We start from the raw sequence: 15320 nt of genomic DNA, 5'->3' as shown, positions 1-15320 counted from the left end.
GTGAATAATCTTGCACATGTCATATCTACTCAATTCTAGGAGTGGAATGGCTGGGCCATAAGGAAGGTATATGTTTAGCTTCAGTAAATACTGCCAAATGTTTCTAAAATGTCTCTATCAATTTTTATTTCTACCAGCTATGTAGAGGAGTTCCAGTTGCTCTCATACAACTTCACCAACAGTTGGTATTATCCAATTTTTAAAATGTTAACCTCCAGAGCTTTGATAAGATACTACTACCTGAAGTCTTATGAAATTTTTCTGGGGCAGGATCTATCTTTGGAAGCTCTGTATCTCTGGTTTCCCAGAGATATGAATGCTAATGTGCAGCCAGGGTTGAGAACTATGCCATAGAAAGATGTCTTAATTTGGCTCGTTATTGGAATCAGCTGGAGAACTTCAAAAACTAGAGGTTCTTTGGTTCTCTTCAGACCTGCCAAATCGGATCCTCTAGGAGAGGTTTTTCCAGAGAATCTGATTTGGCAGGTCTGAAGGTGAGTTGGATGTAACTAGTCCTAAATTTGGCAAACACCAATTTGGCATATATTTGTTTTTTTAAATTAGTGACTTTTTTTTTAATTGAAAAAGATTTACACATACAGTAAAAAGCAAACAAAAAAATAAAAACAGTTCATTTGCATACATGATGGAAACCAGACTCCCAGTGCCTCTCCATAGAGGTAACTGTATTGTTGAGTTTCATGTTTCATCTACATGTACTTCGAAAATGTTTCTGCCTATATAGTATTTCTTATGACCCCTTATATTGCAAGTGATAGAAATTTGTATCCTGGCTTAAATTTTAAAATGAAAACATTAAAAGACTAGTCCAGATTGAGTCTTGACTCCAGGTACAGTTTGATCCAGGAATGAAATCTTGGTCATATCTCTTAGTGCTTCCTTTCCATCAGGCCCATTCCTTTCATGGCAGCAACATGGCTGCCACAGTTCTCAACCTCAGGACTTCACTCAGCAACACCTAGGTTGCTACCACATTCTGAGTAATCCTCACCTTCTCAACAATTATGAGTATTCACTCTGTCTCATTGGGTTGCATTAGGCAACACGCTCATCTATGAACTATTCACTGAGGCCAGAGAAGATGGAAGGTGCTGACTGACTTAAAGCAATGCCTTAGAGCTGAAGACTAGGCCATTTAACCAAACTATGTGACCAAAACATGTGGAAGAATTTCCCAAAGGAAAATCAAATGGACGTTGTCGAGGACATAAATAATGTCCATGTTTACTATGTAACAGTACACTCAGTAGTCAACAAAAACCCGTTTTGGAAAGCAAGTTACAGCCTTCTGGTCAAGAGAGTTTCTCTAGGGACTCTGCGCTAATCCCCACAGGTTGTCAGAATGTTTTATTTTCTTCTTACCCCTTATCTCAATAGTAAAAATGGAGGATATTCTTGAGGACAGAAGCTGGAAGGTATTTTGGAGGCAAGGGAAGGTTGGTTTTGGATGTTCTTGGGGTTAAGTACTGACTCTTTTGTCCAACTCTCAGGCTTCCTTCCCCCAGCCTAGAAATGAATTTGCTGAGTTGTAGTTAGTTCTTGATTCATAGGCACCCACTTTCTGAAGCTGTGGAATTGGGCTTGCTTCCGTAACAGCTGTCCTTTCATACACATACTCTAAAATAACCTGAACGAGGGTTTGCGTGCCTGGCATCTAGAGGGTAGAGGAATAGCCCCCACTACAAAGCATCATCCAGCTCCAAAGGAATAAGCTTAGGAAACATGCCTATGAGCAGTGGAGCAAGGTTCATGGAGCAGCAGCCCATGCTGATGCTTCCAACCACCTGCTCTGCGTCCTTCTCTCTGTTTTAGAATACCTTGTTACACAGGTAAGTTTCCAACTCTTTCATACATACTTATCTATACATAGAAATAGTGTGTACACAGCCTTCCTAATTTGACATTTGCTGTCACATATTATCACACCAAATGTTGTATTCAAATTACAATGCTGCCCAGAAGTGCAGACATTAACCCCACCCTATAAAAGAGCATTTGTGGTGCACAGGTGGCTTCATTCTAGGTTATAGGCTGATTCATGTGATGCGTAAACATATAGCCATTAGGCAGAACTTTCACAGGAGAGTGCGGTGATCATGCAATTCTTTTTTCTTCTTTCTTTCTTCCTTCTCTACCCTTAGTTCAGGTGTCCTGGAATAAAATCCAAATACTGCAGAGGTCTATGATATATTGGTTGGTACTATCAGAGAGTAGCACCAGCTGTCAGAAAAGAAAGACAAGGCCAGGTGTGGTGGTGCACCCTTGTAATCCCAGCTACTCAGGAGGTTGAGGCAGGAGGATCACTGGAGCCCAGGAGTTTGAGGCTGCAGTGAGCCATGATGGTGCCACTGCAGTCCAGCCTGGGAGACAGTGAGACTGAAAGCAGGAAGGAAGGGAGGGAGGGAGGAAGGGAGGGAAGCAGGAAGGAAGGGAGGGAGGGAGAGAGTGAGGAAGGGAGGGGGAGGGGGAGGGGAGAAGGGGAGGGAGGAAAAAAGAGAGAAAGAGAAAGGAAGAAGGAAAAGAAGGAAGAAAAGAGAGTGAGAGAAAGAAAGAGAGGAAGGAAGGGAGGGAGGGAGGGAGGGAGGAAGGAAGGAAGGATGGAAGCAAGGAAGGAAGGAAGGCAGGCAGGCAGACAAGCAAGCAAGTGAGCCAGCCCACCCAACCTCCTTCCAAAACGTCATGAGAATCTTGAGCACATATGGCCCTTAGCATGACCACATGACCTGCAGAGCCCCTGTTAGAGAACTCATTTTTGTATTTTCCTTAATATAACAGTTAATATAATAGTGTCATTTGTTAATAGTGTGTCACTTTACTTTTTAAATGTACATTATTGAAATATAGGTACAAAAACGTACATCTATTGTAAGTGTGCAAATTGATGAATTCTAAAATCTTGAGTGCACCTGTTTAGCACCTAGATTGAGACACTGAACATAACTAACAACCAGAAGTCTCCTTGCACACCCTCCTGTTACTACCCCTGCTCCTGACCAATTTACTCTCTTCTAACAGCATAACTGTGTGTGACTAATTTTTTTTAATTTAAAAGAAAGAAATCATACGGCATGTATTCATTTGCATTTGGCTTCTGCCACCCAACATTATATTTGTGAGATTCATTTGTACAGCTGCATATTCATTTGTAGATCCCTCACTCTCGTTTCTGTAGGGAATTATATTGCATAAATATGCAATATGGTATCACATGCATAAATATGGTATTATATTGCATATATGGTATGATATGCATAAATGGTATGCATATGGTATTATGGCATGCTATTATATTGCATGAATATACCATACTTTATCCGTCATACTGTTGAACATTTGTGCAGTTTCCACTTGAGGGCGATTTCAAATAGTGCTGCTACCAATATTCTTGTAAATGTCTTTTGGTGAACACATGCAACACATATATGCATTGTTTTTGGTTCCCAGGAGTGGAATTCCTGGGTCATAAACAATGCATGTGTTCAGGTTTAGTAGAGTATAATGCCAAACAGGTTTCCAAGGTGTTTGTGCCACTTTGCATACGAATCATCATTGTAAAAGTTCTGTTTGCTCCACATTGTCCCCAGTGCTTGACATTTTCTATTTTTTTTCTTTTTAGCCATACTACTGGGTGTTTAGTGGTATAGCAATTAGATTTTAATTTGCATGTTTCTTGTGACAAATTAACCTTAATTTTATTACTATCAGGCATGTGGAAATGTGATTTAAATGCATTTAAAAATACAGTAGTGAAAACAGATACAAGGTCACTTTCATACTTAGAAAATTTACGTAGAATGATTTCTATGTAAGCTTTTACAGTGTAGTCTGAGTCCATAAATGTTGATTACAAAAAACACATCTGTAGGTGAGTTACAATACCTCGCTTATAATTCCACATTCATGTTATATTAGCTCAGTATTTTTCAAATATATTTTTGCAGACAATTTTCACCTTCTTTTTGAGTGGTCTCGGATATTTTGTCTGGATCCAGCACAGCGCGTTAGGCTGCCATTGTTTGGATGCATGCATCCACATATCTGCACCATGATGATATGACACGCCCATACCCCCCACTTTGTGTTTCGTCAGAAGTGCATAGCTATCACTAACAAACTTTGCCAGTAGAAATTTACTCCCAATTTCACATGGACTTATCTTGAATAATCTCACAACTGAAGCATAACAGGTTTTGAATTCTGTTAGAATAGTTGTTTTTACTATCTTTTAATTTTATAAAAATTTCAAGGTTACTTAATACTTTCATTTGAAAAGTGAAACAAAGCTTTTTCTCTCCCTTACCCACAGGATGGCCCAGCAGAGGGGAAAAACATTGGCCCCAGGCCAAAATCATAAAAGCTTTCAATTAACTAATAATAATTGCTGGCATGTTGCCATTTAAATATCCTTGCCTCGTTATCGGGGTTGCTTTATCAAACCCATAGATCACTAAAGCCCACTTTTGAGACAAAAACTATTTCTCCCACAAAAGTCAAGGGAAATATAAAAAATGAAGTTAGTGATTAAGGATATAAGTTAATTAATACAATCATTTTGGCTTAATTATTTAAAGTCCAGTTTTTTTCCTCCAGCAAACCTGAAAATACACTATCCTCCCGCTATCAGAATTATACTGAGATTTATAATTTTTCACTGATGAATTTAGAGCTCTCATATACTCAAAGGAAAGAAATAGAAAAACAAGAATTCTGAAGGTAATCCAAACAAAAATTGTTATGTGCTGACACATATACAACAATTTTCACATACACACATCCGGAACTTTTTTAAAAAGACAGCCTCTTTCATATTAATGTCATTTTTGTTTACAGCTAAGCAATCTTAATAATTCTTTCAGAGACATCATCACCTAATGAGCGATCTTTCTTAATTGTATAATCTTGGATCACCATTTCAAAAACCATTTTACCCATTTTAAGTGTACGATTCAGTGACATCAAGTATATTTGCAATGTTGTACGGCTGTCACCACCATCCATTTCCAGAACTTTTTCACCTTCCTAAACTCAAATGCTGTGCGCCTAGCAACAATAATTTTTCATTACCCACCCTCCCTTACCCGTGGCAACTAGCATTCTATTTCCTGACTGTATGAAAGTGAATTTGACTAACCTATGTACCACATGCCTGTGAAAAAATTTGTCCTTTGGTGTCTGGCTTAATTCACTTGGCATAATGTCTTCAAGGTTCATCTATATTGCAGTATGGGTTAGAATTTCCTTTCCTTTTAAGGCTGAATAATTTTTCATTGTATAAATATACCATGTTTTGTTTATCCATTCATCTATTACTAGACATTTGGGTTGCTTCCATGTTTTGGCTATTATGAATAATGCTGCTATGAACGTGGGTATACAAATATCCGTTCAAGGCTGTGCTTTCACTTCTTTTGGCTATATACCCAGAAATGGAATAGCTGAATTGTGTGGCAATTCCATGGCTAATTTTTTGAGGAACTGCCATACTATTTTTTCTCAACAATGCCACTATTTTACATTCATCTCAGCAATGCACAAGGCAAACATTAAATTTTAAACCCAGCGACTCTGAATAGCTTTTATACAAATCCTGTAACCTTCAAAACCTGCACTTATCTTTCTATTTTTCTGTATCTATCTATCTATCTATCTATCTATCTATCTGTCTGTCTGTCTGTCTGTCTGTCTGTCTGTCTGTCTGTCTGTCTATCCATCCATCCTGTCTACTTATCTCTCCATTTCCAGACATACTTAGAATGAAAACTTTAATTTGCAATTGGTGAAAACACCCTGAATCGGGAGGCGGTTTTGACGGGCATATATCTAATTGGCCCCTCTCTTGCTGTGAGTCTCTTATTCTTCCAAGTACTCATGTATTCTAGAGAAAGTCCCCAAACACAACTGCCCAGAATGGCTCTCTATTTCTAAGTTACCCATTTCTGATAATCTAGGTGGATTCTCCTGTTTTTCTTCCTCCTCGTCTTCTAAGTAAATTTTTTTTTTTAGTCTTTTAGTATTGTTGCCAACACCACATCTAAGAATTTGTCCTCTGGCTTTCCTGGTACTCAGAACTTTTCACACCCTGGGAGGTAAGTTGCTTTCTAAGGATATTCCAGAAAGTGAGGAGCATTTGATCAGGATTTGTTAGTTATAATTGTTGTGGTCAGTCGAAAGACAAGAGGTTTTTAAATACCTTGAATATCAGGGCTGACAGGCTTAGTCATGTTTGGTTTGGAGAACTGACCATTTTGTCACTTGGAGTGAGGAAGAGGAGGTAGAAGAGGTGGGTTAGTGCTGGGGTTCATTCTCATTGGAGGACGTGGCTCTCTACAGTGGGGCACTCATGTTTATTTGAACTGATGCTGATGGAGGAGTCTCCTGTGGGTGCTTCCCTAGCTTCCCCCCTGCCCTTCTGGCAGGTTCCTCTTCCTAATAAGGCTGTGGCAAAAACTGGGAGTTGGAGTCAGAACCGATGCGATGTCCTGTCCTCACTGCCAGCCCCTCCTGAGCCTCCTGCACTGGATCTCCTTCCCCACAGCTTCTCAGTGTTGGAGGGCTCTGGAACCCTGTCCTGAGACCTCTTCTCTGGTCCAGCTAACCTCATTTCCCAGGTGAGTTCTACCGGTCCCATGCATTAAACAAATCTGTAGGCTAATAACTCCCAAATTTAAGTCTCCTGTCTTTTTTTCCGGCTCTAAATTTGTTGATCCAACTGCCTACACACTATCCCAAATCAGATGCCTGAGAAGAATGGTAGAGTCAATGTATCTAAAATCAAGCTTTTGATTTTTTCTACCTAAGTAAATCTTCATCTTTTCTCCTCTTTCCAGCTCAGTAAATGGCTCCACCATTTATCTAGTAGCTCAGGCCAAAATTCTTATTGTCACCTTGGACTCCTTTTTTTAAAAATTTTTTTCTTTTTATTATTATTATTATTTTATTATTATTTTTCTCTCTTTAAGTCTGTTATTGGTGTGTAGGAATGTGGACTCCTTTTTTTTTTTTAAACTGCTATGTCTAATTCAATCTGTGAGTCCTGTCACTTTTACCTTCAAAATACACCCTACAGCCTCTACCATTTCTCACCTCCTTCACTGCTAACAACCTTCCCATGTCACTATCAGATCTTTCCTGGATTCTTGCCCTGGTCCCATCAGTGTTTGCAGGGCTTCCTCACTGGGCCCTCTGAGTCTCATCTCCACACGGGTTCCAGGATTTGAGAATATTAATCCAATCAAATCACCCCTATTCTCATCCCTCTAAGGACTTCTCATTTTATTCCCAGAAAAAATACGTGAAGTCTTGTCATGACCTGTGGATCTGTTTCTGGCGGCCACTGCTGTCTCAGCTCCTAATGTCCCTTGTCCCTGTCCCTCTACTGTATCCACACTGGACCTCTGGACGTTCCTCACACACACCCCGCATTCCCACCCCACATTGCTGAAATGTGCTTTCCCCTAAGCCTGGAACACTCTTCTCACAGTTTTCGCGTGCCTCATTCCCTCACTTTATTTGGTGCTCCGCTCATATGCCACTCTTTCTGAGAGGTCGTCTCTCACTCCTTGTGTCAAATCTCACCCTCTTGACAATATAGTAGGTTGTATCAAATGAAAAAAATTGCCATTTAAGGCAGGGCACAGTGGCTCACATCTGTAATCCCAACAATTTTGGAGGCCGAGGCAGGTGGATCACCTGAGGTCAGGAGTTTGAGACCAGCCTGACCAATATTGTAAAACCCCATCTCTACTAAAAATACAAAGATTAGCGGGGCATGGTGGCAGGCACCTATAATCCCAGCAACTTGGGAGGCTGAGGCAGAAGAATTGTTTGAACCCAGGAAATGGAGGTAGCAGTGAGTTGTGATCACACCATTGCACTACAGCCTGGGTGATGAGTGAAACTCCATCTCAAAAAAAAAAAAAAAAAGGTAAAAAGAAATTGGCATTTGAAAAAAAATAGAGATGAGGTCTCCCTATGTTGCCCAGGCTGGTCTTGAACTCCTGGGCTCAAGCAATCCTCCCACCTCAGTCTCCTGAAGTGCTGAGATTACAGGCATGAGCTATGGCGCCCAGCCTGAAATTGCCAAGCACCTTGAAGGCAGCAACTTGGGTTGTTCACGTCTAGAGTTCCTGGAACAAAGAGGCATTCACAGGTTATCTGCTGTAAATGTCTTCCATGTATTGTCCAGCCCTTTGACAAATTAAGCTCATTAAATTGCTCTCTGCTAGTCACACTGGTATTTTTGAAGCCAAACTCTTTTACTTCTTATCAAGGTTGATACTCTTGTATCCTCAGGATTTCATTTTGGGGATCCTCCCATTCATCCTTCTCATTCTGTTTTCTCTTTCAGATTGTTTGATTATGGGATCAAGCTGCAATTTCCTCTGACCTTCTTGAGAACTGTGTACCCATTTAGAACCCACATTAGAGCTTTTCCAGAATGGTTTTCCTTGGGCATTTTAATCCCCCTCTGAAAGACACCCCGACTCACTGGCTGCAGAGGCTCCAGTACTTCTGCTTCAATAGCCGGTTCTTCCTGGTAGGTCAGAATTAAATCCAGGAGAGAAGTTCCTTTTGTTTCTTCCTCTTCCTTCTGCAAAATAAAATTATTAGTAAGAAAAGATTAAAAATGCATGTTCTGCTTTTAGAGAAATTCGATTTCCAGCAGAAATGCAGAGAGCTAAGTTCCCATTACATCTATGACTTGCAAATGTGTCAATTTTGTGATTTTTGAAAATGTGCGCCCCATGTTTATTCCAGTGCCAGGACATGGAATCAACTCAAGTATTCATCAACAGATGAATGGATAAAAGAGAATGTGGTATATATACAAAACGGAATGCTATTCAGCCATAAAAAAAGAATGGAATCCTGTCATTCATAAAAACATGGATGGAACTGGAGGACATTATGTTAAGTGAAATAAGCCAGGCATAGAAAGTTTAATACCTCATGTTCTTACTCTTATGTAGACATTTTAAAAAGTTTACTCAGTTATAAAAAGCAGAACAGAGGTTACTAGAGGCTGGGAGGGGTAGGGGAAAGGTAAGGATAGGGAGAGATTTGTTAAAGGACACGAGATTACAGCTAGATAGAAGGAACAAATTATAGTGTTTTATAGCATCGCAAGATGACTATAGTTAACAATATATTATATACTTTTCTTTTTTGAAATGGAGTCTTGTGCTGTTGCACAGGCTGGAGTGCAGTGGTGCGATCTTGGCTCACTGCAACCTCTGCCACCCGGGTTCAAGCAATTCTCCTGCCTCAGCCTCCAGAGTAGCTGAGATTACATGTGCATGCTACCATGCCTGTTTAATTATTGTATTTTTAGTAGAAATGAGGTTTCAGCATCTTGGCCGGGCTGGTCTTGAACTCCTGACCTCTTGATCCACCCACCTTGCCCTCCGAAAGTGCTGAGATTACAGGTGTGAAACGCTGTGCCCTGCTATATATTTTCAAATAGCTAGAAGAGAGGGTATTGAATGTTCCCAAGAGAAAGAAATGATAAATGTTTGAGATGATGGATATGTCTTGATCTGATCACTACACATTGTATGTATCAGAACATCAGTATGTACCCATAAATAGTATAATTATGTATCAATTAAAAATAATTTTTAAAAAATCAGTATTACACCATCAGAGTTTTAAAAACAGTAAAAAAATTGTCCATAATTTCCCTTTCACCGTAGCCCAATTTCTGTCATTTTTGTATTTTTTACATAAATGCATAATTTTGCAGTTGAATATAGTATAGTATACAACTTTGTATCTTGTTTTCTTCACTTATCACAAGGTTTTCTTCATGTTGCCACATGGGATCCTAATTACACAGCGGCTGCAGAATAATCTGTTAAGTGGTTGGACCCTAATTTGATAAACTAGTCCTCTAAAATTATTGTTTCTAGTTTTTGATCACTATAGCACTCCTTTATGCATTTGGCTTTTTTTCTGACTTTGGGTTATTTTATCAGGATCAAGTCCCAGACCTGAGATTCTTTCTTTTTCTTTTCTTTTGGACAGAGTCTTGCTCTATCACCCAGGCTGGAGTTCAGTGGCACTATCTCAGCTCACTGCAACCTCCACCGCCTGGGTTCAAGTGATTCTCCTGCCTCAGCCTCTGGAGTAACTGGTACTACAGGCACATGCCACTCCACCCAGCTAATTTTTTTTTTGCATTTTTAATAGAGAGGGGGTTTCACCATGTTGGCCAGGCTGATCTCAATCTCTTGACCTCGTGATCCACTCACCTCGGCCTCCCAAAGTGCTGGGATTACAGACATGAGCCACCACGCCTGGCCCAGACCTGAGATTATTGAGCTCAAGGGTAGAAGCATAGAGCAGACAGGGCTCCTAACACTGGGTGCGCGCTGCTTCCCACAGATTGAACCCTATGACTACTGCAGCAGTATTCACAATAGCCAAGATACAGAATCAACCACGGAATCCATCAACAGATGAATGGGTAAGACAATGTGGTGCATAGATACGATGGGGTACTCTTCAGCAATAACAAAGATTGAAGCTCTGTCATTAGTGGCAACACAGGTGGAGATGGAGGACTCTGTGTTCAGTGGAATAACACCATGATGGTGACCACAAGTGAACCCAGCCTCATTCTCTTCACGGCTCCTTCCTTGACATGCTGGCTTCAGCTGCCTCATTTCTGTTCTCAGCAGTTCACAGGGTAGTCCAGGTGAGCAGTTTTTGACTCTGTCCTATCCTGAAGTGACCACAGGGACAGTGCCTGGCATCTGCCATGAACCACTGAGGGGCAATGAAGCAGCAGTCAGGGCAGAGGTAGAAATGCACATCCATGAGGGCCATGGCCCACAGGAGCCCGGCCGCTGGGGCACCTCTTGGCAGGTGAGGTTTCTCCTGCTGTCCTGGGGCTTCTGTTCCACGTTGATGTCCTCTGTAATTTTCTTCCAGGTACATCTTCTCCCAGCTCAGGTCTCCACCCAGGTACCAGGTCATCTATTCTCTGGTTGGCTCCCAGGGACTGGCATGGAAGCATCCTGGGATTCTGCAACAGTTTCCCATGCAGACTCCCACTTCCTCCTCTTTTCCAATCCACTCTCCACACAGCAAACAGAATTGTTCTTCTGCTGCCCCGCAGCCCATAACCATGCCAGTCCTGCACCCACCTGCTGCTCCACACCTGCATGCACTCTCTGTGATCTTTTTAGGAATATGTTCATCAGAGCTCCATCTTCCTTGGCTGATTGCTATTATACTTACTTATGTCATGTTAGTTCTTTCCAAGCCATTTGAGAGGATAGACTGTTCAGTCACCAACATGACAATGCTTAGGGTTTTCCCCAAGGAGTGCACACAAAGAACATAGCTCGATTTCCTAATTATACTTGATTTAAAGTGTTATTTGAGTGCCAGGCTGCAAATGGGAGAGGGGTAAGAATTAAGGGCCTGGATTTGTAGTCAGACATACCCATTTTTTAATCCTCTTGCTCCTGTATTAGAAAAACAGAAATCAAGCCAGTAACTTCACAGAAAAGAACTTAATAGAGGGACTTGGTTAAACTGTATCAAAAACAAAAATGGGACAGTGGGCCACCAGAGAGATTTTAACTCCAGGAAGCAGCTACTGCCACTAGGGCCAGGGGAACAAAGAGAAGAGGATGAAGTTACTAGAACTTAGAGGCTTGGAGTAGAAACGCTTCGGAGCTGGGACCTGGATTTCTCGGCAGGAGGTGCTGGTGGACTGGTGCTAGTATTTCTGAAGAGTTCATTCTGGAAGTGTAGAAAATGACTGCTGATTGGCTAAAGAAAATGTGGTACATATACATCATGGAATACGAGGCAGTCTTAAAAAATAATGAGATCACGTCTTTTGCAGGAACATGGATGGAGATGGGGGCCATTATCCTTAGGAAACCAAGGCAGTAATAGAAAACCAAATACCACATCTTCTCCCTTATAAGCGGGAGCTAAATGATGAGTACTTACGGACACAATGAAGGAAGAACAGATGCTGGGGCTTACTTGAGGGTGGAAGGTGGGAGGATGGAGAAGGGCAGATAAAGGAACTATTGTGTACTTGGCTTAGTACCTGAGTAATGAAATAATCCGTACAGCAAGCCCTGTGACACAAGTGTGCTGCTCCATATAACAAACCTGCACATGTACCCTTGAACATAAACGTTTAAAAAGAAAGAAAGAAAACGGCTGCTGCTGAGGTGAAAAGCCATTATTGAGATGATGCAGACAGAAACAGGAGACAGGTAGGAGGAGTGAGTCTCCTCTCCCTCATCCAGCCTCAGTGTCCTGGCATGTCAACAAAACACCAGCCGGCTGACCACGCAGAAATGTAGTTTGCAGAATCCTCACCACGGCATCGCAAAGCAGAGTATAAAAGGGTGGCTTTGAAACAGAAAGAAAATAGCTTAACAACCAGTACAATGACTTTAGGTAGATTACATAGCCTCCCTAAGCTTCAATTCCTATACCTGTATGACGGGAGAAGTACCTCCTCTCAAGGTTATTGTAAGGATTAAGTGAGATAATAGATATAGGCTGCTCAGTAAGGACACTGAAAGTAGCTGCAGATCTATCCCTGATACCCCATCTTTAGCCTCAACATGGCAGCCAGAGGAGGACAAGGATAGGGAAAAAGATGGAAAGTGGAGAGAAGAAAGAAGATGAAAGCAAGTAGAAGGAGGGAAGGATGGAAAGAATGCAAGAGGTACTTGGGACCACCATCAGAGAGAAGGGCAAAAGCCCTGTGGACCGGTCCCTTGTCTCTTTGGGAAGGCTTTTCCCACTTTGAACAAATTACATGCTCCAGGTGCCTTCAGTGACTCCCAGGGGTGGTTGTGATTTCTGCAAAATCAAGAGAACTAATAAGAGTAGCTAGAGGTATGTGATCATTTTCTAAAAAGTTGAAGGCTCAGTGGTTTGGCAAAAGAGGACAGCAGGAGGTCTTAATGAGTTAGACCACAAATTAATCTTGCCTTCTTTCCTTTAACTGTTTCTTTCCCCTGTGTCTTTGGCTGATTCTAGCAGCGGTTCAACTGTGTAATTAAGTCTCTTCTAAGAGAGCTGTGAAGCTGGGTCAGTACTGTATGTTCTCGTGATCATTGGCTATCAAGTTAAAGGTTGAATTGATATTTCGAGCAGTTATCAAACTTACCCTGCCCCATTTTCATGGAAACTGGCAACTGGAAATGCTACCAGTATTCAGAACCCTACTGCGATCAACAATTCCAAGGAGGGATAAAATCCAGAGCTAGCCTGATGCCTCCAGCAATATTTCTCCAGCTCTTGAGTTGGTGCAAAGGTAATTGCGGTTTTGGGTCGTGAAATTTAAATCACTGTAACTAGACTCAAACAAATCTTTATTAATCAAAATAGAAACCATTATAATCAACACGTTTGCTAATGAGAAATCAGCTTGTTTATGTCTGTAGCATTAGCATTAAAATGTATGCTTTGGGATTAGACAATCTCTCAGAAAGCATTTTCTGCATCCTGCTGGTTGTGGAAGCGTTTTCTCTGCAAAACGTTGTCAAGATGCTTGAAGAATTGGTGGCTGGTTGGCAAAGAGGTCAGGTGAATACAGTGCATGAGGCAAAACTGCACAGCGCAATTCTTTCAACCTTTGAAGCGTTCGTTCTATGATGTGCAGTCGGGCGTTGTCATGGAAAAGAATTGGGCCCTTTCTGTTCACCAACGCCGGCTGCAGGCATTGCAGGTTTTGGTGGATCTCATCAATTTACTTTTTTTTTCCAGAAAGCTGTAGTGGATCAGACTGGCAGCAGACCACCAGTCAGTGACCAAGACCTTTTTGCGATGCAGGTTTGGCTTTGGGAAATGCTTTGGAGCTTCTTCTCAGTCCAACCACTGAGGTAGTCATCGCCGGCTGTCACATAAAATCCATTTTTCATTGCATGTCAAAAATCCAGTGAACAAATGGTTTGTTGTTGTGACTAAGAGAAGATGATACTCAAAAATGATGATTTTTAAGAAAATTTTGCTCAGCTTATGGGGCACGCACTTACTGAACTTTTTCACCTTTGTAATTTGCTTCGAATGCTGAGTGACCATAGAATGGTCATTGTGATCTTCGGCAACTTCTCATGTAGTTGTAAGAGGATCAGCTTTGATGGCTGTTCTCAATTGGTCACTGTTAGCTTCCAATGGCCAGCCGCTATGCTGTCATCTTCAAAGCCCTCCTCTCGTTTGCAGAACTTCCTAAAGCACCACGGCACTGTCTATTCGTTAGCAGTTCCTGGGCCAAATGTGTTGTTGATGCTGCAAGTTGTCTCTGCTGCTTTATAACCCATTTTGAACTTGAAGAAGATAATTGCTCAAATTTGATGTTTGTCTAACAGTATTTCCATAGTCTAAGATAAATATATAATAAACAGCAACTAATAAGTCATTAGGAAAAAACACAATGCAAGAAATGCACATTGAAATGATGTATAACATAACCACATTTATTTTAAGGATGTATTCCAATATCAAATGGCAAATTTCAACAGTGCAAAAACCACAATTACATTTGCACCAGCTGAATAGCTAGAAAAGAGAAAACCAGGATAAAATATAGTCTAAGAAACTGAAAATGTACTGTTCACTCTATTCCACCTGGACAGGAAGAATCCTCACATCCCACTTGGAGGTGTGCCCCTTTGCCTTTATCCTTATTTCCTTCCTGGAGACTGTATGTAAGTTCCTTACAATGAAAAAGAGTCACTTTCTAAAAGTGTAAATTGAAATGTGCTGCCTACATAAACTTATCAAATTAGTTCTCCTGGTGGAAAAAAATCTTAATTAAAAGGCCGCTTTGAAATAAGGAAATGTAATAAAACCTTTTCATTTTGTTTGCCTTCACACCAGCCACATTCACTTTTATGATCTAATTTTTATTTTTCTTATTGGATGACATTAGATTTGTCTTCCCAGCAGGTTCATTTTCAAAAAGTTAATGAAGTCAAGCTAAGCATATGTGGTAGATCATTAGGTCTTCTGCTTACAACCACCAATATCCCATAGTCTTGGATTCCACTTTCTCTTTCAGGACACAATGGGATTTTTCAGAAAAACAAATTCCTCTTTCTAAATACAGAGGACAAAGCCATGTCCTCTGATTTCATGTATTATGAAATCACTTGGGAACTATCAGAATTATAGAGGAAACAGCACCCTGTCCATCTTCTCCAAATGAGTAAATTTGCCGTGAGATCAGTTTTTTGTGGCTTTACATAATAAAGAATTGAACAAAAGTAAGATTTGAACTATGAGAATCAAAACTTGAGAATTTTTAAATTGGTGTG

At 40.8% G+C, this 15320-nt stretch overlaps 2 long non-coding RNA genes across 2 annotated transcripts in view; both read left to right on the top strand.

The window, feature by feature from the left end:
* The window catches only part of LOC116532011, a 28104-nt gene extending 13222 nt beyond the window's left edge, over positions 1-14882 (top strand). Inside the window, exon 3 of the long non-coding RNA XR_004260674.1 lies at positions 12030-14882. This is a non-coding gene — a long non-coding RNA (uncharacterized LOC116532011). The remainder of the gene's footprint in view (positions 1-12029) is intronic.
* Positions 5877-10714, top strand: LOC116532010. The gene is made up of 3 exons (XR_004260673.1): positions 5877-6629; positions 8369-8557; positions 10570-10714. It is a non-coding gene; the product is annotated as an uncharacterized LOC116532010 (long non-coding RNA).
* Positions 14883-15320: the final 438 nt, after the last annotated feature.

Source organism: Sapajus apella, unplaced genomic scaffold (genome assembly GCF_009761245.1).
Source record: "Sapajus apella isolate SASKATOON/1434 unplaced genomic scaffold, GSC_monkey_1.0 scaffold74, whole genome shotgun sequence".
In the NCBI taxonomy this organism is placed as follows: domain Eukaryota; kingdom Metazoa; phylum Chordata; class Mammalia; order Primates; family Cebidae; genus Sapajus; species Sapajus apella.
The sequence above is the reverse complement of the archived record's forward strand: the minus strand, read 5'-3'. Positions and strand labels throughout refer to the sequence as shown.